We start from the raw sequence: 27383 nt of genomic DNA, 5'->3' as shown, positions 1-27383 counted from the left end.
TTATCAAGGTAGAATTTTGATATGCATCTGTCTGAATCTGGTATGTATATCTCTATTAAGAACTAGAGCAGGAAAAGGAGGTTTTATATACTGAGTCCCCTCATTAGTTTCCTAGGGTTACCATAACCAATTACTACAAAATGATGGACTTTAACAGCAGAAGTGTATTCTTTCACAGATGCGGAGGCCAGAAGTCTGAAATCGAAGTGTGAGCACGGCCACACTCCCTCTGAGGGCTCCTTCCTTGGTCTTCCAGTTTCTTTTGGTGGCTTCTGGTGTTCCTTGGTTTGTGGCAGCATCACTCCAATCTCTGCCTTGGTCTTCCCATGGCCTTCTTCCTTGTGTCTCTTGCTCTGCATCTGTGTGTCTCACATCTCCCTCTCCTTTTCCTGATGACATCAGCCATTGGATTTCAGGCTGCATTGCAAATCTAGGATGATCTTATCTGGAGATCCTTAATTCAATCACATCTACAAGGAACCTATTTCCAAATCAGATCGGGGTTGAGGTTCAGACATGTTATCTTGGGAGACATAATTCAGGCCATTACACTCCCTAGACTCAAACATCTCATTAATGAGCAGAGACTACTGAAAAATGCATCATGACTGTCATTTGTGGAACATATGACATGTGTACATGGAGGCTCTGGATGTGTCCAGAATGCAGGCTGCTAGGCATTTGCAATTGGGACACTCAGGGCTTTGACCTTGGCAATTGGTGGCAGTGCTTGCATGACGCTGTGTAAATTGTTTTGACTGCTGTGCTTTTTAAAAAAATTATCTTTTTTTGTTTTTGTGGAGATGTGGGTCTCACTATGTCTCAAACTCTTGGCCTCAAGCAGTCCTCCTGCCTTGGCCTCCCAAAGTGCTGAGATTATATGAGTGAAAAAAAATTATCTTTTTATTGATGTACACGTATCATAGGTGGATAGTTTGTTGATTTTTTTTTTTTTTTTTTTTTTTTTTTGAGACAGAGTCTCACTCTGTTGCCCAAGCTGGAGTGCAGTGGAGTGATCTCAGCTCACTGCAACCTCCACCTCCCCAGTTTAAACGAGTCTCCTGCCTCAGCCTCCCAAGTAGCTGGGACTACAGGCACATGCCACCATGCCCAGATAATTTTTGTATTTTTAGTAGAGACAGGGTTTCACCACATTGGCCAGGATTGTCTCGATCTTGTGACCTCGTGATCCACCTGCCTTAGCCTCCCAAAGTGCTGGGATTACAGGCGTGAGCCACCACACCCAGCCTAGTTTGATGAATTTTTACAAAGAACACTTATATAACCAGCACCCAAATCAAGAAATAGAACATTACCAACACCCCGAAGCTTTCCACGCCAGTCACAACCTGCCAACTAATAGCCTGAATTCTAATAGCATAGGATTTGTTTTTGCTTGCTTTTATAATTTATATGAAGATAATCACACAGTATAAACTCCTCTGTGTCTTGATTCTTTCACTCAATTTTATATTGCTGGGTATGGTGGCATGCAGCTATAGTCCCAGCTACTCAGGAGGCTGAGGCTTGAGCGCAGAAATTCCAGGCTGCAGTGAGCTATGATTGTGACATTGTACCTCAGCCCTGGGCAGTAGAGCAAACCCTGTCTCAAATAAAAAAAGATGAATGAGAACGTTTCAGTATACAGTATAAGCTGCTTAAGTATTAGGGAGCAGCACCATTTTACTGTGTTCCTTGATTTTAAGCCAGGAGGTCAGGACTTTAAACGGAGGCTCTGCATATTTTTCAGAATAGCAGTGAGTGTTAGTGGCAGGTATCTTTAAGTTGTATAAGATAAACTACCCCCAAGTTCTGGTCTTCTTTTGTGTTGCTATAAATTATCTTCAGGATGGAGAGAGGGAACTATAGAGGACTAAGTTAATTCCTGTAACTGGCCCACAGGTTCAAGAGAAATGCCCATCACGTGACTTCAAATGGTTCTGGAATTGCTACTGATATAAACTCCATCTTAACTATTTTTCTAAATGTTGAGGACCCACATTGTGGCTTTACCCACAAAAGGATAGTAGGTTTTATTAAGAAAAAAAAAAAAAAAAGTAAAAAAGAATGACGTTTCTCATCACAGAGAGAATGGTACCTTCTCAGTTTGTGGTAGAGAGATCTGTATTATCGAAAACCCGGGACTGATTGTTCTTACAGAGGGAAATAGAGATGAGGAACACATTTTAGAGAAGTCTGTAATAGAAACAGTGTCTGAATTCCAGTGAAGTCCAATAGAAGAGAAGCTACAGTTCCAAAAAAAAAAAAAAAAAAAAAAAAACCAGACTGGAATGACTTTCTTAGGAGTAGTCAGCGTCCAGGAAAATTTGAGAAGTACTCCTAGACCTGCCTAGAGCAGGGCTGCTCAGTAAGAACGTTGTAAGAACTATGGGATGGCACCTGAATACTCCCATTGTTAATTTCTCTGGGGCGTGTGAAAGTCCAAAGGATAAATCCTTTTTTTTGAGACAGAGTTTTGCTATTGTCACCCAGGCTGGAAGGCAATGGCACGAACTCCGCTCACTGCTCGCTTCCACTTCCCAGATTCCAGCGATTCTCCAGCCTCAGCATCCGCAGCAGCTGAAATTACAGGCACCTGCCACCTCGCCTGGCTAATTTGTGTATTTTTAGTAGAGACAGGATTTCCCCATGTTGGTCAGGCTGGTCTCGAACTCCCAACCTCAGGTGATCCGCACAACTCGGCCTCCCAAAGTGCTGGGATTACAGGTGTTAGCCACCGCGCCCAGCCGAATAAAACCTTTCATAGGATAAAGTTCAAAGAATGAAAATCTGAAATGAAATTCTCTTGCCTTTACAAGTTAAAGTCCAAAATCCCCAAATTTAAATCTTTTCAGAGGTGAGAGATCGAAGAAATTAAAATCTAAAATCAAAGTCCAAAATCTGAAGTTTTAAAATTAAGCTGAAGTTTGAATATGTTCAAACTTCAGATCTTGCTCAGTCTCACAATGGGATGATAACTAAAGTGCTTACAAAAATGTAGACAGATTTAGAATGAAAGACCAGAAAGATCGGTGTAAAATACTCAAAAAAAAAAAAAAAAAAAATCATTGTATGAACTTTCTTGTGACCCAGGAAATGCCTGTGCCTAAGGGAATACCTGAGAAATTCATGGAATTTGGTCTCTAAAGGCAAGCACAGGAAAGATGAGATATATTAAAGTGGAGCCAGAGAGGACAAAAACAGAACAAGTCCAGGCCTGGGATCAGTGCTAGATAGATGGAAGACCTCTGGGTGGGAGTTTCCAACTCAGCAAGGTGAAGATGGGCAAGGCTTCGTTGAACAGTGATTGCTTTGAACAGACCCAGAATTAATGATTTTATTTCTCTCATTATGGGAAATTCCATAAGGAAAAAAATGTAGAGGATTATGTTAAGAAAAAACAATTATTAGAAAAGAAAACTGGTTTTATATGAAATAAATGGACCGACTTAAACAATGGGTTAAACTGATACAAAACTGGGCCTTCCTGAAAGAAATATGGGAAAGTCAAGAGAAATAAAACACTAGAACAATATTCCACAATTGCAGAAAAAGATGTGACAAGAATAAATAATATTCAAGGGATTGGCGCTTTTCAAAATCTGTGACAGTGTCTTGAGAAGCAAACGCAGAGAGATCGGTCCTTACCAGGCCCCCGGGGCCACAGATTTCAGAAGCACACACACAGCTTTAGTTCAGGATTCTGCCAAAGGGATCCCCTAGTTGGAGGAAATGGGTGATGAAGGGGAAATCTTTCTCAGGAGACAGGTTGGTCTAAGCACCTCCACAGCAGAAGGCAATGGGATGATATCAAAGATGCTGCCCTGGGGCTCAAAAGGAAATGGATATCAAGAGGTTAGAGGATTCTCACTGCAAAAGAAAGACACCTCAAGCAAGAAGACCTTGTGGCTGAAGCTGCCATTATTGAAATTTGCTAAAGTTAGCCTGAAGGCGATGAAGTCTTATTAAATGCCACTGAGAAGAGTCCATTTGCACAGACCTCCCCCCACCTCCCAAGACGCACTTGCATAACAACGCAAAGTAAACTCAAGGGGAGATCTGACCTTACTGGGTTTAGGGAGACTCCAGAACCCAGTCTAGCTGGCATCCTGGCAGAATGGAAATGGTTTTCTTGATCAGTTTTCTTTCTCTGACATCCTGTGTGTCTCTCCTATGGTTGGCAGTACCCCTATATTGGTTTGGGAATACAGTTTTGATAGTCAGAACTGCTCCAAGAGCTGGGGATTTGTTGAGTGTGGAGCTGACAAAGCTTTACTCTCTTGGGTTCAACTTGTTAGCTGTTCGGATGCTTTTAAGGTGAAGTTTATGAGCGATTTGGCCACCAGCTCTTCCAATGTATGAAAGAAACCACATTCATTTCCACCAGAGAAAGGCCAGACTGCAGCCACTGAAGGAACTTAACTCTACCCAGACACACAGAACACCCTGATCTGATCATGAAGAGGCATCAGAAAACCCAAACAAGGAACAACTCACAAAAAAGGAGGGAAGACTGTACTCAAATAAAAGTCAGGCAGGGCGTGGTGGCTCACACCTGTAATCCCAGCACTTTGGGAGGCTGAGGCGGGCGGATCACGAGGTCAAGAGATCAAGACCATCCTGGCTAACATGGTGAAACACCGTCTCTACTAAAAATACAAAAAAATTAGCTGGGCATGGTAGCGCGCACCTGTAGTCCCAGCTACTCGGCCGACTGAGGCAGGAGAATCTCTTGAATACAGAAGGCGGAGCTTGCAGTGAGCCAAGATCACGCCACTGCACTCCAGCCTGGGTGACAGAGCGAGACCCGGTTTCAAACAAAATAAATAAATAAAAGGCATAGGAGGAAAAGAAAGGCCATGGCAATCTTCCAGACCTGCACCATCGAAGATGGTAGCCATTAGCCACATAAGCACGTGTCAAGCTCCCTCATTTCATAGCTAAGGAAATTGAAATGAAGATCTAGAAAGGTTAAGCAATTACCCAAGGAGATAGAACTATTTTAAAAAATTAATAGACAAAATTTTTAATCAGTTTTAGATTTACAGAAAAATCGAGTGGAAAGTACAGAGAGTTCCCATATACCATCGCTCCCAATTTCCCCTATTATTAACATCTGGCACTGGTGTGGTACATTTCTTATAATTGATGACTTAATATTGCTACATTATTGTTAATTAAAATCAGTGGTTTACATCAGGGTTCACTCCTGTTGTTCATTTTATGATTTTTGACAAATGTATGGTAACATATACACCCTTACAGTACCTAATGGCATAGTTTCACTGCCTTCAAAATCCCCTAGGCCCCTCTATTCATTTCTCACCCCTCCCCATAAATCCCCAGAAAATCTTTTAACTGTAGTTTTGCCTTTTCCTGAATGTCCTACAGTTGGAACCATACAGTTTGTAAACTTTCAGGTTGGCTTCTTTCATTTAACGGCATGATTTGTGGTTCCTTCCTGTCTTTTCATGGTTGGACAGCTCATTTCTTCTCAGAGTTGAATAATACTCCATTACATGGATGCACCATTGTTGGTTGCTCCACTCCCCTGCTGAAGGATATCTTGGTTGTTTCCAAGGTTTGGCAATTAAGAATAAAGCTGCTGGCTGGGCACGGTGGCTCACACCTGTCATCCCAGCACTCTGGGAGGCCAAGGCGGGTGGATCACCTGAGGTCAAGAGTTTAAGACCAGGCTGGGCGCGGTGGCTCAAGCCTGTAATCCCAGCACTTTGGGAGGCCGAGATGGGCGGATCACGAGGTCAGGAGATCGAGATCATCCTGGCGAACACGGTGAAACCCCGTCTCTACTAAAAAATACAAAAAAACTAGCCGGGCGAGGTGACGGGCGCCTGTAGTCCCAGCTACTTAGGAGGCTGAGGCAGGAGAATGGCCTAAACCCGGGAGGCGGAGCTTGCAGTGAGCTGAGATCTGGCCACTGCACTCCAGCCTGGGCGACAGAGTGAGACTCCATCTCCAAAAAAAAAAAAAAAAAATAGTTTAAGACCAGCCTGGCCAACATGGCAAAACCCCTGCTAAAAATACAAAAATTAGCCAGGCGTGGTGGTGGGCGTCTGTAATCCCAGCTACTCGGGCAGCTGAGGCAGGAGAATCGCTTGAACCCAGGAGGCAGAGGTTGCAGTGAGCCGAGATCGTGCCATTGCACTCCAGCCTGGGCAATAGAGCGAGACTCCATCTCAAAACAAACAAACAAACAAACAAAAAAAACAGGCTGCTATAAATATCTGTGCGCAGGTTTTTGTGTGGCCATAAATACCAAGGAGTTCAATCAATTGTTGACTTGTATGGTAAAAGTGTGTTTAGTTTTGTGAAAAACTGCCAAACTTGTCTTCCAAAGTGTCTGTACCATTTTGCATCCCTGCCAGCAATGAATGGAAGATCCTGTTGCTCCACATTCTGTCCAGCATTTGGTGTTTTCTCTGTTCTGGAGTTGGCCATTCTAATAGGGTGTAATGATTTCTCATCATTGTCTTCATTTGCATTTCCCTGATGACATATGATGTTGAACATCTTTTCATGTGCTTATTTGCCATCTGTGTATCTTCTTTGGTAAGATACATTCAGTCTTTTTTTTTTTTTTTTTTAAGAGGTGGGGTCTTGCAGTGTTGCCCAGGCTGGTCTCAAACTCCTGGGCTCAAGCAATCCTCCAGCCTCAGCCTCCCAAAGTGCTGGGACTACAGGTGAATCACCACATCCAGCCTATGCAAAGTCTTTGGTCTTTTTTTAAAAAAATCAGATGGATTGTTTATCTCATTTAATTTTCACAACAGCCTTTTGAAGTTGCCCTGAGGTGAACTATTATCCCAATTTTCTAGGTAAGAGGGGGACTGACCGGGCGCAGAGTTAAATGGCTTGCCCAAGGTCGTAAGTAGACACACCTAGAGGGCTGGCCTGCTGCTTCCTGGTTCTGTGCTCCTTTGGCTCATTCACCAGGTGGCCTATCCCCACCCCCCACCCAGTTTTGTTGAAAGCAGCTGAGGACAAGGTAGCAAAGTTCTGATAATCCCAGGCAGGCTTCCTGGAATCAGTGTGGGGGAGCTGGGGAACACCCCAGAATAGCGCCAAGACCTTGCTGAGGACTCCACCCACAGGAAATCCCCTGGTCTGTGGTGCCTCTGATGACAGTTTTGACCAGCTGCCCTGAAGTGTGTGATACAAGGCCTGCTCAGGACTGTTTCCTGGGTGCTTCTTGGGGCTGGGCCATGGGCTGGACGTGAGGCAGTGGGTGGAAGTGGGGTGGAAATTCTACTAATTGCTATGGCTTTTGCTTCTGGGGAATTCCACTCACCCCATAGCCCACTGCAGCCATCACATCACAGCCTGCTTTCTTTAAAAGTAGGAAGTCACTGACGCTTGTCACTTAAGAGTCATCAGAGCTCTATTCCCCTTATGTCTTAATTGTCCCATTTCTTCCCCCATCGAACTCAGGAGCAGTAATCAAAAGTTACCATGAAAGACCTTGTTAGTTCCAGTTTCTAGATGAGTAGAAAGTATTGCAACTTTTTGTTAGGTTTTAATTAATTGTTAAGTACATAAACAACGTAAAACTAATTCTCCCTATAAAACTTGGACCTTACAGTCCAAGCACCGTAGGACCAGGCTGGGCGCAGTGGCTTACCCCTGTAATCCCAGCACTTTAGGAGGCTGAAGCAGGGGATCACCTGAGGTGAGGAGTCCAAGACTAGCCTGGCCAACATGGTGAAACCCTGTCGCTACTAAAAGTACAAAAATTAGCCAGGTGTGGTGGCAGGCACCTGTAAGCCCAGCCACTCGGGAGGCTGAGGCAGGAGAATCACTTGAACCCGGGAGGTGGAGGTTGCAGTGAGCTCAGATCGCGCCACTGCACTCCAGTCTGGGTGACAGAGGGGCACCCTGTCTTAAAAACAAACAAACAAACAAACAAAAACTCCTGTAGGATCAGACAGCACCTACTCTATCTCCTGGTACTCAGGCCTGCCTCTAAAACAGGACCAGTGGAGGCCTCTTGCCTTCCCATCTCTCTTCCCACTGCCCCTTCCCTGGACCTAAGGGTGTGCACAAAGGCAACAGGTGTCAAGGAAATGGATCCAGAAATGTAGTAGGCTCAGGAGTCTTTGGGAAGAGAATTCTGGGGTCCCTGTTTCCAGGGACTGCGATCTGGAAAGGGGAGTGCCATTAAATGCGGAACTTTTTGGCCCAAGGGAAGGATCCAGTGGAACCAGAGTAGGACATCATTGACCTGGGTTTAAGGGCAATGTTGCTGGGATCCTTCTCCCCTCTCTCAGTAAAGTCGAAGGTGTTACCAGGTTTCCCTCTAATTTACTGACATATGTAATACGCTGTTTTTCTGCATAGAGAATGAAAAGCATCGTTACAAAGGTTATTTCCCTCCACTGCATGAATAACATCATACTGTATGTATTGTGCTTCAACTTGCTTTTGTTCACGTAGCTCTGCAGTGGGGATTTTTCCACAGAGCTCTATGTTTTTGTTTTTCACTATGGCTTAGTATCCTGTGGGTGTGATTACACTTTAGTTCAGTTAAAGATAAGCACTATTGGTTTGGTACAGGTTATGTGCTATAACATAATACATATATTCCTGAAAAACTTTGCATTCTGTACAATTGCACACTAAAAATAACAGGCTAAAAATAATAGGGTTGGGCAGGCCTGCGAAAGCTATGCAACTTGGTAACAGAGCACTAATAAAAACAGTAATTGGTGCCTTCAGAGAAAACCTAGACAGCCCAGGCAACAACTCTACTTTGGAAAGTTGCCTCTGGGGATATCAAAACTTGCACAAAACTACAGAGTGGTGCTATTTGTTGCAGGTGCTGAGACGGTGCAGATGGGAGTGGACTCTGCACCAGGTGGGCATAGGAGGAAGTGCAACCTGCTTCCTAGGATGAATCTTTCTGGGGAGCAAACCCCAGGTGCAGGCATGCATTTGCAATTTTCTTAAAATAGAGCTGACGGGGCTCTTACCTAAGCAGAAGGCAAGTTGAGGGCTTTTCCCTTTCTTGTCAAAGGTTAGAATTCTACTCCTGCTACTTTAGCTCTCCTTCCTAGGAAAAATTCCATATGAACCAACCCACTTTCACTTTACAACCACGTAATTTCCCTATGTATTAGCTGTGGATGAGTTACTATAGGAACATGTATTGTAGAAGAAAAGACGGTAGACTAGAACATAGTATACGCTCTGTAAATATTTGTATAGGAAAACAGGAAAGGAAGGAAAAAGGAGAAAGGAAAGAGGGAAGGAGGGAGGAAGGAAGGAAGAGGAAAAGAAAGAAAGGAAAGAAAGAAAGAGGAAAGGAGGGAAAGACTAAGAATAATTTTTTTTTTTTTTGAGACGGAGTTTCGCTCTTGTTGCCCAGGCTGGAGTGCAAAGGCACGATCTCTGCGCACTGCAGCCTCTGCCTCCTGGATTCAAGAGATTCTCCTGCCTCAGCCTCCTGAGTAGCTGGGATTATAGGCGTGTGCCACCATGCCCAGCTAATTTGTTGTATTTTTAGTAGAGATGGGGTTTCACCATGTTGGTCAGGCTGGTCTTGAACTCCTCACCTCAGGTGATGCACCCGCCTCAGCCTCCCAAAGTGCTGGGATACAGGCGCGAGCCACTGCGCACAGCCAAGAGTAAGAATAATTTGAGAAAATAGACAATTGGTTAAGAATGCCTACTTGACATCTTCAACTTCATTCACTCCTAAATAAGAGGCCATGATGGATCTCTGAAGGCTCTCAATGACATACTGCCTGGTCTGAGAAAAAATAAAGACTATGCATGTGGGTAGAAAATGTTTTTTGAAGGATATCTTTATTGTGAGATTATAGTTTGCTTTTTTTTACTAAAATGTCCTTTTGTCTGATATCCAGCATCTATAAGAACTTAAACAAATTTACAAGAGAAAAACAAACAATCCCATAAAAAAAATGGGCAAAGGACATGAACAGACATTTTTCTTTTTCTTCTCTCTTTTTTTTTTTTTTTTGAGATGGAGTCTTGCTCTGTTGCCCAGCCTGGTGTCCAATGGTGCAATATCGGCTTACTGCAAGCTCTGCCTCCCGGGTTCACGCCATTCTCCCGCCTCAGCCTCCCGAGTAGCTGGGACTACAGGCACCTGCCACCATGCCCGGCTAATTTTTTATGTATTTTTAGTAAAGACAGGGTTTCACTGTATTAGCCAGGATGGTCTTGATCTCCTGACCTCGTGATCTGCCCACCTCAGCCTCCCAAAGTGCTGGGATTACAGGGGTGAGCCACCGTGCCCGGCCTGAACAGACATTTTTCAAAAGAAGACATACATGCAGCCAACAAACATATGGAAAAAAAAAATCTCAACATCACTGATCATTAGAGAAGTGCAAATCAAAACCACAATGAGATACCATCTCACACCGGTCAGAATGGCTAATATTAAAGAGTCAGGCCAGGAGCAGTGGCTCACGCCTATCATTCCAGCACTTTGGGAGGCCGAGGCAGTTGGATCACTTGAGGTTGGGAGTTCGACACCAGACTTACCAAAATGGAGAAACCCCATCTCTACTAAAAATACAAGATTAGCCAGGTGTAGTGGCACATGTCTGTAATCCCAGCTACTTGGGAGGCTGAGGCAGGAGAATCGCTTGAACCTGGGAGGCGGAGGTTATAGTGAGCTGAGATCGTGCCATTGCTCTCCAGCCTGGGCAACAAGAGTGAAACCCCATTTCAAAAAAAAAAGAAAAAAAAAAGTCAAACAATAACAGGTGTTGGTGAGGTTGTGGAGAAAAGGAAACACTTATACACTGTTGGTGGGAGAGTAAATTAGTTCAACCATTGTGAAAAGCAGTGTGGGGTTTCCTCAAACAGCTAAAAACAGAACTACCATTTGACCCAATAATCTCATTACTGGGTATATACTCAGAGGAATAGAAACCATTCCACCATAAAGACACATGCATGTGTATGTTCACTGCAGCACTATTCACAATAGCAAAGACCTGGAATCAACCTAAATGCCCATCAGTGACAGATTGGATAAAGAAAATGTGGTACATATACACCAGGGAATACTATGCAGCCATAAAAAAGAATGAGATCATGTCCTTTGCAAGAAAATGGAGGAGCTGGAGGCCATTATCCTTAGCAAACTAACGCAGGAACAGAAAACCAAATATCACACGTTCTCGCTTGTAAGTGATAGCTAAATGATGAGAACTCATGAATACAAAGAAGAAAATAGATGCTGGGGTCTACTTGAAGGTGGAGGGTGGGAGGAGGAAGAAGAGCAGAAAAAAATAATTATTGGATACTAGGTTTAATACCTGGGTGATGAAATAATTTGTACAACAAACCTTTGTGACATGAGTTTACCTATATAACAGACCTTCACATGTACCCCCAAACCTAAAAGTTAAAAATAAATATATACATACATAAATAAAACGTCTTTTCTTTGTGGAACAACAGTGAAAGCAAACGGTATTTCTTTACCTCCATCTAGCCATACACAGATCCTTATTTGGCAAAATACAAAATTACCAGCCTTTTGTTGGTCCTTAAACCTGTGTGTGTGTCGAGTTGTGCCGATCTACCAAATGGCAAAAGTCTCGAAACCACTGAGTTTCAGGCTATCTCTGATTTTCAAGTAAAATGGTCCCTAAACCATCCTCGAAAAATGGAATCTAATCTATCCTTCAGATCCTGAACTCCTTCAGGGCTTCCCAAGGGGAAAACCTGTCCTTCAATCTTGTAGCCTCAAGGTTAAATCTGTATAGGATGTTCTCTCTAAATATAGTTCTGTTTCAGAGAGAAAGGTTACTTTAAGTCTTCTTTGAATTTCATGCGTGGAAGCTCCTTTCAAGTATAACTCTGAATTTTTTACCATGTAAATGGGGGAAATTTGGAGGATCAAGACCCAGAGAAGGGAGTGGACTCCTGGGTCTACTGCGGAGCCTGGCTCACTGGCCCCTGGTTCTCTGAGGCTCTCTTTTGCTCTCCCTGGACTGGCTTTATGGGAACTTTACCTTCACAAATGGGAGGCCAGGGGAGAGGCTGGGACCGAGGCTCAGGTGCTTCTCAACATGAACTTGGTCTCTATGGGCCAAGGCCACACGCCCAGATTTCTCTCTGATTAAGAGGAACTGAAGCCAGGTCTGGGGTTCTCCCTAATAGGCTGTGGCCCAGGGCACTGGGCTGAGGCACTCTGGGCTGGCTGCCAAGATCTGCCACCATCTGTGGGCTCGCCCAACTATTCTTGGGGGTAGTGCTGGCAGCAGTAGTTTAATGAGATCCCTCCCTTCCTTAGGGATCCGTGTATTCACCTGCAGTGGAAGAGGCTGATCCCATGATCTCTAAGTCTTCCTTCAGCATTAACATCCCCTGGCCTCAGCTTCACTCACCTTAACTAAAGACTGTCACCCAGGGATGGGCTCTGATAAAAGCACAGGACTTTAAAATTCCAGTTTCAAAGTCTTGCACATGTAGAGAAAGAGAGGGAAATAGACTTCAAATGATTTATGAAGTCTAAAAGCGAAGTGCAAGACAATAATATGCTACTGTTTGGGGTAAAAGATGATACAAAAAATATTTATACATATTAGAATGTAAATGTGGATCTGGGCAAGGTGGCGTGTGCCTTAGTCCCAGCAGCTTGGGAGGCTGAGGTGGGAGGATTGCTTGAGTCCAGGAGCTTGAGGCTGCAGTGAGCTATGCTCGTGACAGAGTGAGACTCCTTCTCTACAAAAAGAAAAAGAAAGAATGTACATGCAAAGAATAAGTTTTGGAGTGATATGTCTGATGTATCCTGGTAGTCTTGAGGTAAGGCTGGGGGACAGGGATGGGAGAGAGGTTTTTCATTGTATAAACTTTTTTTTTTTTTTTTTTTTTTTTGAGACGGAGTCTCGCTCTGTCCCCCAGGCTGGAGTGCACTGGCACAATCTCAGCTCACTGCAAGCTCCGCCTCCCGGGTTCACGCCATTCTCCTGCCTCAGCCTCCCGAGTAGCTGGGACTACAGACGCCCGCCACCGCACCCGGCTAATTTTTTGTATTTTTAGTAGAGACAGGATTTCACCGTGTTAGCCAGGATGGTCTTGATCTCCTGACCTTGTGATCCGCCCATCTCAGCCTCCCAAAGTGCTGGGATTACAGGTGTGAGCTACCGTGCCCGGCCCTGTATAAATTTTTGTACATGAATTTTGAACCAATAGAATTATCAAAATCAACTTACAAAAAGTCCTGGCTCAGCCATTTACTAACTACTCATGTTTGGGCCTGTGATAGAACTTCTGATTTTAGTTCCTCATCTAGAAAATGAAGATAAATGTCCCATAATGTTGTAAGTGAAAATTAAATGAGAAAATAATATATAAAAAGCTGAGCACAATGCCTGCAGCATCATAAGGATTCACTGAGTAGAAACTAATTAGTCATGAGACATATAAGATTTCAGCTCCCTGTCTTGAAGAAGCTCAGAAACAAATTGGGAAGACAATGTCAGCAAGGAACAACAACCCTTGTGTAGGGCATGGAAGTTTACAAGGGGATAGCTTCCGTCTCAGCCCACCTCCGCTGAACAACAAGCCTGGTGTGGGCCAGGGAGGTTTTGCACCCTTGTTCTACAAATGAGGAAACTGGAGCTGACCTGTTTAGGGTCACACCTGTGATGGCAGAACAGGTCTAGAATTCGGGTCTTCTAATTTTCTGACTTGACCTCTTTGTGGTCATGCTTCCCTGCTATGAAGGCCATTCTGCGTTGGCTGTGGAGTCAGGTTGGCAGAGATGCCTGGGACCTCTCACAAGGGCAGGTCTTGTGGCAGGCGTGGGATTGAAGAAGGTTGACAGACAGCAGCCCCCACAGGGACAGAGAAGCAGTCAGTGCTTCATTCCTTGAACCCCATTCAGGGGCACTCTCCCTTACTCGGGGTCCACTCTCATCATTTGCATTTCCGACATGTGGCCCCTCTCACTTCCCATTTCCACTCCGGGTGGAACCAACTCTGGGTGTTACATAACCAGTTTTCTCAACTTTAAAAGAGGAGTGTTGGATGAACCAGATTATTTGAATCCTGGGATGCTAGGCTGCAAGAGTATGGGACTTCCCCTTCAATATTACTCCATCTCCAATATTACAGAGAGGAACATGGAGGGCTGGAGAATGAGAGTGATACCATCAAGGGTCAGTCAGCACCACTCACTACAATGCTGAGACTTGAACCCAGAGCTTCTCTCTAAGACAAGTAGCAATAGAGGTTCTCAAGGTTTTTAGCTTCAGCAAATAGGAACGGAATGTTTTCTGTGGATTCGTTTGTGTCTCTGCACACGTAGATACAGAGGGAGTTGGGGTCAACAGACAAGTGTTGGTGTGAACTTGCCAGGCAGGGTGCTAAATACAAGTCATTGAAACCTCACTAAGATTCAGAAACGTAAACATCATTCTCCCCATATAGATGAGGAGATGGAGGTTCAGAGAGCTTAAGTAAACTGCCCAGGGTCTCACACCTGGCAAGAGATAAAACCAGAATTGGAACCCACATCCATCTGCTTTCTTCACAATAAAGCTCAGGACTGGAAACAGAACATGAAGTTTCCCATCAAACTCTTCTCAAGGCTTTGCACAAGAAATCACTGTGTGGGGAGACGAGTGGAACAGGTATCTTTTTTTGTGTCTGATCGAGACATCACGAGTCAGTCTCTGAGCCTGGGGACTGCCGGCGAAATTCCCCTTGAAGGTGAATGCACAGAGTTCCTGGATTCATGAAAGATGAAACTAAGAGCTGGTTCTCAGAATTGAGTGTGAGCCAGTGTGATCTAGGATGCCCTGAGGACCACAACTCACTTGTCACAGGCAGCGCCTTCCACAGCCAGTGGTCAGGTCCTGTGCTATGAGTTCTGCCATTCAGGTTGCAGAAGGCTGGCTGAGGGATTGGCACCCAAGCCAGAAAGAAGTCTGGCTCCTTTGAGGTGGCTTGGTAAAACACTGCATTCCACAGGGGTCTTCCCCGTGAGACAGTGACACAATGACTCCATCGGACACTTTCTCTTGGAAAGTGTGAGTACAGGATATACACTGAGAAGTGAGTCACTGTCGCTTGGAGCTGTGCCCTGACAAAGGATGAGTGATGGTAGTGGGTTTCTAGGTGGGATGATCTGCAAAGTACTGACTTCAGGGGAACTACTAAGTACAGTTGCTGGGTCTCCTCCAGGGATAGTTTAGGGTCCTCATAAATCCTCATGTAACTCAAGACTCCCCCATTTCTTCAGCCTTCAAGGATTGTGATTTGTTTTCGTGTCCTAGTAACATCAGCTGGCATTCCCTATCCCCTGTAGCTGTAGGGACCCCCAGCGTTTCCAAGGAGCACCCGGGAAGGCTCACACATTATGGTGGTCATGATACCTCTGCCAGCTGTCTCATGCTCCTCGGCTTGTATCTTGCTGTGGTAAAGCAAGAAAAGGTAAGGAATTGAGGTGTACAAAGGGGTGATCACGATGACTGCCCATGAAATTGACGGTGGGTAGTAAGAAGGGGAGAAGGAGTGAGGCCAGTGAAGAAGAGATTAACATCAATGGATGGCAGGATCTGGTGAGGTCCAAGGCTAAGTGGAATTGAGGTTCTAGAGGGGTAAGCTGGAAAGGCAGGAGGTGGAATTAAAGAGTGGCATGCCTGGCCAGGTGAGGTGGCTCACACCTGTAATCCCAATACTTTGGGAGACCGAGGCTAGTGGATCACGAGGTCAGGAGTTCGAGACCAGCCTGATCAACATGGTGAAACCCTGTCTCTACTAAAAATATAAAGAATTAGCAGGGCGTGGTGGCACGCGCCTGTAATCCCAGCTGCTCAGGAGGCTAAGGCAGGAGAATCGCTTGAACCCAGGAGGCGGGGGTTGCAGTGAGCCACTGCACTCCAACCTGGCGACAGAGTAAAACTCTGTCTCAAAAAAAAAAAAAAACCAACCCAGAAATTTAGGTTATAGTGGGATTGAAATTATTGGTAATAACAAGGTCTAGTGTATGGCAGGTGGATACGATGTGGCAGGGGAAAAGCGGTGTTCCAAGAAACATGCTTACTGTATTTCAAAATCTCCAAGACAAAAGATAGGACCGGAGAGAGTGACCGTGGGCTGGGAGCTGAAATCATGGAGAAATGATGGAGCATGAGCCAGGCCAAGAATTCACACATGCCTTAGGAATAACCCTCTCTTTTCTGAATTCTGATTTTCAGATAGACTGATAGGAAAGGCATGGACTTGCCATATGCTTATCTCCTGGATGAAATAAGGTGACTACCTGACAGTTCACACTGATAGCAGCTTGCTGTGCTCTCACAGGTCTCTCCTTGAGACAAGGCCTCTTTTGACTTTTGTGGGAGGAAAGAAGGAAGGTGGTTAAATAGAAATTGTCAGCATTCCTGCCCCTGCTCTATACTGTATCTGAATTAAGTGTATCCCATAGCAGACAAAACACTCCCATTTCCACCATGGACCTTCGACCTTAGAATAAATATATGTAAGGCAAGAAGAGCCTTAAGTAAAGAAGGCTGCCCTTTACTGATGCCAAGGTTTTGTTTATTCCCTTGTTTGGGGGCCCAGACTGTTTATACCCGGGACGTAGTAAGACGCAGGATGGGTGAGAGGTGCATTTTTTTCTGTAAAGTGAGAGGAGAACAACTGTGAGGTGGGGCGGCAGGCAGATCCAGACAGAAACGAGCACTATGGAAGCTGAGGTCAGGAAAGGGGTGCCTTGAAACTGCCCCGGCTGGCATATTTCTTGGGAAGTGTTTGAAGATCACTGGCCTATTTGGCACTGGTTTTCTGGGTCTCAGTTTTCCTTTCTATAAAATTAAGAGGTGTAACTCCATGATCCCTAAACTGCATTTCAGTTTTCAATATTTAATTCCATCCATTAGCCTGGGTTCCTGGCTAACGTGTGCATCTGCCACGGTCATTCTTGTCTCCTAGGCAAGTGTGAACAGACTGGGCAATGCCCCCACTTCTCAGCGTGTTGGATCCCACCTGTCTCTCTCCCTAGTAGCAGGTTTTTTTTTCCTCTCTGTCTCACAATACCACCAATATCATGCCAATATCATGGCACTACCACTTCCTAGCCTGGGGATGTTGGACAAATTGGCCCCTCAGAGCTTCAGGTAACAGTGTGCATTCAAGAGGAATTCTGCTGCACAGACTCACTACAATATAGGATTTTAAAAAATGCTACAATATAGGATTTTTTAAAATGCTAAACTATTAAAAGGGGGAGCTTTTGGAGGATGAGATTCTCGAAACTATGTCTTACATTTCTGTGGTGTCTGAGGTTTTGCTGTGAGCCTGTGCCTTGCGTTCACAGTAAAATGTATATTTTAAAATGTTGTGATTTTGTGTTTTTGACTTAAATGGTGCCCACTCAGTATTGCATTATGCTTAATATGCAGCTCGGAGTCTTTGGCCGTTATGTATGCCTTTTATAATTTTTGATTTATTTTGTTTTGTTATTATTTTTTGAGATGGAGTCTCGCTCTGTCACCCAGGCTGGAATGCAGTGGCGCTATCTCGGCTCACTGCAACCTCCACCTCCCGGGTTCAAGCAATTCTCCTGCCTCAGCCTCCTGAATAGCTGGGATTACAGGCGCCCGCCACCATGCCCGGCTAATTTTTTGTATTTTTATTAGAGACGGGATTTCGCCATGTTGGCCAGGCTGGTCTCGAACTCCTGACCTCAGGTGATCCACCCGCCTCGGCTTCCGAAAGTGCTGGGATTACAGGTGTGGGCCATCGCGGCCGGCCGTCTTTGATACATATTTGAAGTGAAAGAACTGGTTCTTATGTAATAGAGTGAGGATACGAATAAGAGTCAGAGTCGATAAGAAGGCTAGGGTGTCCGCTGTGCTCGAAGGGTGTGCCTCCTCCGCAGTACCCACGGTTTTGACTTCCGCCTGGGCAGTGGGAGAGGGAGGAACAGAGTCCTTGAGGTGGTGCCAAGGGTGGGGCTCAGACACAACCATCAGTGGGGTTCAGGGCTTGGGCTGGGAAGGGCGAGGCAGGAGCAAGCCCTAAAGACAGGCGTGGCTTGGCTGCACTCAGCGCTGGAGGGAAGGAAGCAGCGGGAAGTGGGTGGTTTTCAGTTTTACTTTCAGTTTTCACTCAAAGTCATTTCAGGATGAAACTCCTTTAACGGTCAGATCTCTCAGCCAGATTTCTCAGCAAACCTGCGCTCCACCCGACCCAGGTCCTTCAGGTGGAGCTTGGGGGTGGATGGGGGAAGGTGAGCAGCAAGAATAGAATGTTCCGCAGTGCCTGGCCTGGACCTGGGAGCTGTCCGTCATCCGCATATCCGCAGATTGTCACCCGTGGGCTGCGATCAGCTCTACTGCTAGATTCGGGTGAATACGGGCAAGACATCGCTCTTCTGTACTCCAGAAACGTGGCCCGCGCTCTTCCAGGCGTCTCCTCAAGTTCCTTCATGGTCTTTACCGTGGCCCAAAGGCAATGCTTCTGGGACCTGCAGATCCCCTCCCAGAATCCCTTGAGGTGACTGTCCAAATGCAGACTCCTAGGCCACCCCCTGACCCACTGGACCAGTTTCCAGGAGTGGAGCTGAGCACCTTCCTTTTTGATAAACTTTCACCTACTTCAAAGGCTGAGATCCTCCATCCTAGTGGGTAGAGCTTTTCCCTCGGTAGGTTCTACTAACAAGCAACCTGAGCTCAATGGTGAAACAGGTGCTCCCACCTTCATCCCAGCACTTTGAGAGGCTGAGGCAGGCGGATCGCTTGAGCCCAGGAGTTTGAGACCAGCCTGAGCAGCATGGCAAAACCTCGTCTCTAGAAAATACAAAAAAATTAACCCGGTATGGTGGTGTGGGCCCACCGTTCCAGCTACTTAGGAGGCTGAGGTGGGAGGATCACCTGAGCCCAGGGAGGCTGAGGCTACAGTGAGCTGTGATCACATCACTGCACCACAGCCTGGGTGACAGAGTGAGACCCCATCTCAAAAAGAAAAGAAAAACCTGAGCTCAAGACACGAACTACACTGCTCAGGATCTGCCAAGGAACAAATTGTAGAGACTTGATTCAAACCCAGAGCTAGGGGGACGGGTGTCCCACTTTGCCTGGGAGAATCCTGGTTTATGCCTGTTGGCATACGTCATTAACAGTAGCCATTTTCACTTGCAAAAGCATCCTGGATTGGATAATACATTATATGTCTTCCCTATTCAGAGCCCCTAGCCATGACTGTGCCGCACCACTGCCCCTTCAGAAAGGTCAGCTCAGGTGGTCCTGGGAACACACAGGAAGAAAGGGGCATAACCTGGCTGGGGAGGTAGGTCAGGGGAGACACCTCAGCTATGGATGATTCTCAAATCCCTTCTCTGCCTTTAGGACAGCATTACAGGCAATGGGTACTCCTAGGAAGAACACTGATGCATAACTGATCTCCGTCTCCACTGAAAGCTGCAACCATAGCAGCGATTATGATAATATCCGACACTCACATAGTACTCACTATGTGCCAAGCACCATTCTAAGCACTTTGCATATGTCATGTAGATGAGCACAGACCCTCAACAGCAGCCAGAGGAATTGAGCTGGACAGTAAGAACTCTTGCGTGGGAAACTTGTGATGACAATGCACTATTGACTGAAGGCCCAGGAGTCCAGCCAGCCAGCAAGTCACAGGGCAATTTCGGATGTAGCCTTTGTAAACTGTGACCTTTCTGGATGATCTGGAAAAAGTCAGCACCAGGATCCTGAGCCTAATCTGCAGTGAAAAGAAGTCCGGTTTTCCTTCTCCAGGGACCTTTGAGAACAGAGCTGCCTGTACATCTTGACTAATTTACATCCAGCCCCACCGGGAAGCCGGAGGATGGAGATGACCTCTGAGGTCCCTTTGAGCCAAGAGGTCTGTGATCATTACAACAACATGTCAAGACCTGGGGACATTCCCGTTTCCTGCTCTTTCACCTGGGGACCCAGGCTGTGGGGCCCCGTTTGCCTGTGTATTTAGGAGGTCATGACCTTTTCCCTGGGTCTCCCAGTCTCCTCTTTGGCGTTCACTCCCACCCACCGGCAGGCCCCTGAGCTCTTTTCTTTTCTGGAGTCTTCCCTGAGGAGCTTTGGGTAGATGCAGAAAGTAAGCCCCTCGTCTTCTCTCTACTTCACCCCTAACACACATCTGGACTTCCCCAGCCATGCCTGGGGCTTTTGCGGCAACCAAACCATTTTAGGGACGTGGAGCAGAACCCACTCTCCCTAAAAAAGAGTCAAGGCAGCGTCCAAACCTGTCACCTGGAAACACGCCTCCTCTTCAGGTCAGCAGAGACGGTAGCCATGATGGCGGAGGGTGGTGCCCAAACTGGCCAGAGGCGCCGCCCAGCCAAAGGCAGAGATTCTCCAGTGTGCTTCTGATCCCAGGAGGCTAGTGAAGGGAGTCCCTGGAAGACACTACCCCCACCCCTACATTTCTTATTTCAATCATCCTCCATCAGGCAGCTGGAGGAAAGGCACTGGCCGAGGGCCCAGCTGCTTGGCTGGAGCAAAACTGACACTTCTCTTTTTCCCCTCTAGTCGGGGAGAGAGAGGGGGAGAAAGACTAGAGGGGAAAAAGAGAAGTGAGAAGCGAGGAGAGGACAAGGAACAGAGTGAAAGGAGACAGGAAGGGAACACAGGGTGGAACGGAAAGGATGAAGACGAGAAGAGAAGTGGGGGGACAGGAGAAAGGGGAGAGTGATGCTGCCAGATCCACCAGCATCGACTTAAGGAAACAGATTTCAGGATAGGGGGTTCATCATGGGCCTATAGGAGATCAAAGGGTGGGGGCAGGGTTGGGGGTGGGGAGGAAGTGACAGTGAACTGTGCTTAGCACAGTTGACTCTTACAGTAGGACCTCAACCCCTCCAAAACCCAGCTCTTTGGGGGACTCCAGACAGTCTCTGCGAGGGGGTTCATTGGGTGAAGAGAGAAAGAAAGTGTTGTAGCAACCCACAGGCACTGTGCATTCAATTTAGTTCATACTTTAAAAAGTCATTTATTTATTCTTATAGACAGGGTCTCCCTTTGTGGCCCAGGCTGTAGTGCAGTGTCACCATCATAGCTCACTGCCTCCTTGACTTCTTTGGCTCAAACGATCCTCCCAGCTCAGCCTCCAAGTAGCTGAGCCACAGGCATGCGCCATCATGCCCAGCTAATTAAAAAAAATTTTTGTGTGTGGAGACAGGGTCTCACCATCTTGCCCTGGTTAGTCTTGAACCCCTGGGCTCAGGCAATCCTTCTGCCTTGACCTCCTAAAGTGCTAGGACTACAGGGATGAGCCCCCATGCTCAGCCTAGCTTATACTATTTATGCACCTACTTTTTATATGCCAAGCTCCATAGTAGGTGCTGGGCATATCACAGGTGAATGAGATGAAATCTCTGGCAACATTCTGGGGAGGATGTGCAGTATGTTCAGCAGGCTGTGTGTGTGAATATGTGTGATGGACTGTGGGCACTGAGACTCCTTCCAGAAGAAAAAAATACATATTTGTTTTTATGTATGAGCTAGGGGATCTAAGAGCTGGATGATCCTTAGAAAGCCAGCTTGTAGGATGGTCCCTAAAAAACATCCAGATGAAAGATTCCTTCTTATATGCTAGCAGAAGCCTCAGAGAGGGCAGTACTCCAGCTGATCCCAGGGACAGGGTAGGAGAGGAGACATTGGTTCTACTGGTCAGATAGGGAAATGCAAGTAAGAGGAGGCTTAAGAGGCCATCTCCTTCCATCATCTCTCCAAAGCAGTAATCTCCTACTCAGGGGAAGGCATGCAATATTTGCATGCCACCCCCAGGGCCAGGAAGCTTGCTACCTACCAAACCCCCTCGCTGCAATGGTAAAGGCTAATATCCAGAATCTACAAAGAACTTAAACAAATTTACAAGAAAAAAAACAACTCCATCAAAAAGTGAGCAAAGGATATGAACAGACACTTCTCAAAAGAGGACATTTATGCAGCCAACAGACACATGAAAAAATGCTCATCATCACTGGCCATCAGAGAAATGCAAATCAAAACCACAATGAGATACCATCTCACACCAGTTAGAATGGCAATCATTAAAAAGTCAGGAAACAACAGGTGCTGGAGAGGATGTGGAGAAATAGGAACACTTTTACACTGTTGGTGGGACTGTAAACTAGTTCAATCATTGTGGAAAATAGTGTGGCGATTCTTCAAGGATCTAGAACTAGAAATATCATTTGACCCAGCCATCCTATTACTGGGTGTATACCCAGAGGATTATAAATCATGCTGCTATAAAAAGACATGCACACGTATGTTTATTACGGCACTATTCACAATAGCAAAGACTTGGAACCAATCTAAATGTCCATCAATGATAGACCGGATTAAGAAAATGTGGCACATATACACCATGGAATACTATACAGCCATAAAAATGGATGAGTTCATGTCCTTTGTAGGGACATGGATGAAGCTGGAAACCATCATTCTGAGCAAACTATCACAAGGACAAAAAACCAAACACTGCATATTCTCACTCATAGGTGGGAATTGAACAATGAGAACACTTGGACACAGGGTGGGGAACATCACACCGGGGCCTGTTGTGGGGAGCGGGGAGGCGGGAGGGATAGCATTAGGAGAAATACCTAATGTAAATGATGAGTTGATGGGTGCAGCACACCAACATGGCACCTGTATACATATGTAACAAACCTGCACGTTGGGCACCTGTACCCTAGAACTTAAAGTATAATAATAATTTTTTTAAAAGGCTGCGGATATTGTTTGTCAAAGTGTGTTCCTCAGGTTATTGAGATCCTGGTGTTGTTAATGGGCATTCCTTGGATGGGGAAAAACGAGTGCCCTGGAAAAATAACATTGGGTTAAATAAAGTTTTTTCCTTAATATTATTATTATTTTTCTGGCGGTGGGAGGAGTTTGCTATTTGGGGTATTTTTTTGTTTACTTTTGGTTTTCCCAGAGCGGTTAATATGTCCACTCCTAAGACTTGGATAGTATGAGGTAACTCTGAAACTTGCTTTCTCTCATAGCTTTTTTTTTTTTTTTTTTTTTGAGATAGGGTCTGAGTCCGTCACCCAGGCTGGAGTGCAGTGATGTGATCACAGCTCACTGCAGCCTCGACTGCCCGTTCTCAAGCAATCCACCTGCCTCAGCCTTCTGAGTAGCTGGGACCACGAGGTAATTAAAATTTTTTTTTTGTAAAGATGGGGTCCCCCTATGTTGCTCAAGCTGGTCTTGAACTGGACCCAAGCAATCCTCCTGCCTCAGCCTCCCAAAGTGCTGGGATTACAGGTGCGAGCCCTTTCGCCCGGCCTCATCAAACTTTTTGAGTTAACACTATATCGCGCAACTTACTTTGGGATATTCTGCTCCAGTGATGGAAACAACTTTCCTATGTTGAAGTGAAGAAAAGAATGTGGGTGGGGGACTGGGTGGTACGCCCTTCCTGGGAGGTCTGAGCCTCTAGTCTGCCACCCACCTGTTCCCAAAAGCTCTTTGAAAACCCTTCAACTGGATTAAGGCTTTGATTAACTTGCCTTTGTTCTCAGTGATTTGACCTTGGGTGAACTGCTCCATTTCTTTATGGCCCTTCCATTTTCTCCTCATTGAACTGGGATAATGGCCCCCAGTGCATTCCTGTCTTCGCGGGTCCTTTGGAGTCCCCAAAGCGTTTCTGTATGATATTTCCCTGAATTGTCCTGTATTATTTCCTCTGCAGTTTCTGTCTCCTCAGCTGAGTTGAAAGCACCTTGAGGGCAGCAGCCCTTCTTCTTCAGATAGTGGTTCCAGGCTCCCCTAACCCTGTGACAAGATGTAAACATCTTGGGGGAACCTCAAGTCCGAGGACTGGATTTGCTTCCCCACTCTGCCACCTAATTGTCATCTGACAAGTCACTCAAGCCCCTGGAGGATTATCTCCTTCTTCTTTAAAACAGTGGGGCTAACCGAGCAGAGGGAAAGTGATTTATAAACTCAGTTTCCATAGAATCCTAGTTATTTTCATTAGTCATTTATCCAACACACGCTAATTGTGTTTGAGGCGTTGTGCGAGATGTCGGGAATCCAGAGATGCTCTTCTGGGTCACCCACCTCATCTCTCCTTCTGTCTATATTCGCCTGTAGGGTGATGATCCTGGAAAATCATGCTGATAAGGTCTGTGAGAAGCTTAGCACTCTGAAGAGATACACAGAGAATGTTCACATGCAGGAGTAACGGTGACATCGCATCCGCTCCAGTCCCCGGACCTTCCCTTCCTCTTAGGGACAGCCATAAACACAGCCAAAAGCTAGCACACAGGACAAACTACTTTTTATTCTAGAAAGAGAAAAAGGGATTTCTGAACTCAGGTAAACTGGAAGTGGGGGATGTTGAGGGGGAAGGGAAGGACTGAGGCAGAAAGGAGGGCCCAGGGATGAATGGAATTGCAGGGCCCAGCGGCAGAGCAGACAGACCCCCAGCACACACGTCAAACCCAAACAAGGGAATGTTTTGAGGCTGTGCGTCCAGCATGCCTCCGTCCCGGCCCCCTTAAGGACCACCCTGGGAAGTTCTCTAGAAAACCCATCCATCACGGACAACAGTCTGCTTTCTTTCCCCCCTGGTTCAACATCCATAGCACAAAAATGTGCTTCACTAATGGAAACCTCGTGCTGGGTTCTTGGAGCATTGTGGCAGTGAGCAGCAGAAAAGGAAGTGAGTGTGTTTGAAAGAACACACACACACACACACACACACACACACACACACACAGAGAGAAACAGGCCAAAGCCGCCTGTCCACAGATTCATGCACACAACCATTCACATAACTGTGGATACACAGAGATGAACAGGGAACGCCTCGCGACACTGGGACTGTGGCAGCAACAACAGCTGATGAAGTCATTGCCCTCCAGCTCCCCCATCACCAGGAAGGGATGGGCGCCTCCCTCTTCTATCTGTGTTTCTCAATGATTCAGAATGTCTGGTTGGGGTTTTCACTGGCTCTTTCATACATTGTTGGAGGAAAAAAAGAAAGAATGAAAGAAAAAGATCAAATTTCAGTTCCCCTCAATTGCTCTGGGTTTGTGCAACTAAGTGTCATTGTGAGACTTCTGCCGCCCACGTCCTCAAAGGCCCCGCACGTGGTTCAGTCTGCACCTAGACCAGGGCAATTAGTAGTTCCTTTTTTCTGTCATGAGGCATCAAAGGTCCTCGTGTTGTTACCCTATCCACTGGTTTAGCCCATGAGGCTGACTAAAGGCAGAGGCAACCAAGAAGCACTTTCATATGTGAATAAAAAACAAGTATGGAATGTGGGCCGGGCACGGTGGCTCATGCCTGTAATCCCAGCACTTTGGGAGGCTGAGGTGGGCGGATCACAAGGTCAGGAGATCGAGACCATCCTGGCTAACATGGTGAAACCCCATCTCTACTACAAATACAAAAAAATTAGCCAGGCGTGGTGGTGGGCACCCATAGTCCCAGCTACTTGGGAGGCTGAGGCAGGAGAATGGTGTGAACCCGGGAGGCGGAGCTTGCAGTGAGCCGAGATTGCGTCGCTGCACTCCAGCCTGGGCGATAGAGCAAGACTCTGTCTCAAAACAAACAACAACAACAACAACAAAAAAAAACAACAAAAAAACACAACAAGTATGGAATGTGGAAAGAGCAGAGCCCTGGCCCAAACCTCAGGATGCCTAAGTTCTAGTCCTGGAAGTGCTAGGAACTGGCTGTGTGACCTTAGCCAGGTTACCCAATCTGTCTGATTCTTAGAGCTGTCTGCTGTAAAATGAACAGGGCACATAATGACAGTCTCTGAGGCCTTCCATTTCGGACCTTCTGTCATGAGAATGTTCACTGGTTGCTACCTACATGAATGAAGATTTGCGGGGCATGGATAATACAAAACAGTGGTGACCTAAATTTAATGTTTTCTGTTTTACTTTGTTTGCCTTTGGAATGTAACTAGAGCACACATTCAGACACTCACAAACTTCCTTCCTTCCCTGCCCCCTTTCCTTGCTCCTCTGTTTGGCCCTCCTGGCCAGGGGTGGGGGTGGAAGAATGTGAGGTTGGCTGGAAAGGCAGAAAGGATGCAGGAATCCTCTGGTTGGGGGCAGGGAGGTTGTGGGGGAGGAGTGCTCCAGGCACCCGAGAATCGATCAGCTATAAGATCATTCTAATCCCTTCCCCTATCCAGAAAGGTGGGAGATTGTGAATAGCACATTCCTCACGTGAAATACCGTATATCCTTGCCTATGAGAAGCCCCGGGAAAAAGAGTAATGTGTGTGTAAATGATGAGCCTCTAGGAAAACCATCAGAGAAGTCCTTCTCCTTCTTGTCAATGATATATTCAGTTTTCCTTTCCAGCCAAGAAGGGGCCCCTGCCAAACCAGGATTTCTAGGGCAATCGTCATGCCTAGGGGGGTGGAGACTAGCAAGAGAGACAGGATCTTCATGGGGAAATAAATGTGCTATTTTGCTATTTTTACTCCACCATGGCTTGGAAAATAGGATACTTTTCTTTTGCTGCAGCATCTCATATGTGAGCATATACGGTAATGGAGGCATTCCAGTGTCCAGCTGATAGCCAATCAGGAATTGGGGCCTTTCTGCATTTTTCCCTTTAAGAAAAAGTTTTGGGTCCTCTACGGAGCAGCAAATCAACTGCAGTCTGCAGTTGCCATCCCCTCCCCCACCTCCCACCCACCATCTTGGGGACGGGGCGTTCGTATTAGTTGGGACAACCTGGGTCCTCTTCCTGGGGACAGCCCCGTGAAATACGAAGTCTTAGGTTTTGAAAGCAGGATGCTGGGGATGGGAGAGAGAGGCTGGCAGGGGCTGGTGGCTGACCAGCTGGGGCCATTGCTCGGGGCGAGGGTGGTTGGAGGGAGAAAGAAGGAAGAGAGAGAACTCCGTGATCACATGCAGCTATGGATGCTTGCATGTGTGTGCGTATGCGTGTGTGGGTGCGTGTGTCTCCCCACAGGACTGGACCAGTAGAGACTGGTGGAAAGCATGAGCAGCTCCATTCAGGAAGGGGAAGCAGCAGCTGCTTCCCTAGGAGACAGTGTCTGGGAGCAGCTGCAAGCCGGGAAGAGCCCGATGGCAAGGGAGCTGCCGACTGTAGGATAGACAAGGAGAGCCAGGCTGGTTGCTACCATCTGGCTGGGCTGTGGGGCTCTACTCAGAGCTGGCCAGCCTCAGCTTTCTCTCCTGCTTGTGAAACCTGGGCCTTAACTCTCCTGTCCTTCCCTCCTCCTTAGGGTTGACCGGACTCTGCAGCTCTGCCTGGGCTCTGTCACTATGACCTCTGCTCAGCTTCCAGGCTTGCTTCTGTTTTTTCTCTTTAAGGTTTCTAATGTTGGTGACTCTCCACTTCCAGTTGCCCTCCTGTTTCT

At 46.3% G+C, this 27383-nt stretch overlaps 2 protein-coding genes and 1 long non-coding RNA gene across 3 annotated transcripts in view; 1 reads left to right on the top strand and 2 right to left on the bottom strand.

Moving 5' to 3' along the window:
• The window catches only part of TIGAR (TP53 induced glycolysis regulatory phosphatase), a 1172566-nt gene that overhangs the window by 184288 nt on the left and 960895 nt on the right, over positions 1-27383 (bottom strand). The gene's annotated exons all lie outside the window — the stretch shown is intronic.
• CCND2 (cyclin D2) overlaps positions 1-27383 on the bottom strand; it is a 734493-nt gene that overhangs the window by 145969 nt on the left and 561141 nt on the right. The window lies entirely within an intron of this gene.
• Positions 19527-24423, top strand: LOC126931755 (uncharacterized). Its single transcript, XR_007717914.1, has 3 exons — positions 19527-19878; positions 23059-23177; positions 24123-24423. It is a non-coding gene; the product is annotated as an uncharacterized LOC126931755 (long non-coding RNA).

The sequence above is a fragment of the Macaca thibetana genome, chromosome 11 (assembly GCF_024542745.1).
Source record: "Macaca thibetana thibetana isolate TM-01 chromosome 11, ASM2454274v1, whole genome shotgun sequence".
Taxonomy (NCBI): Eukaryota; Metazoa; Chordata; class Mammalia; order Primates; family Cercopithecidae; genus Macaca; species Macaca thibetana.
This window is presented reverse-complemented; position numbering and strand designations above follow the sequence as displayed.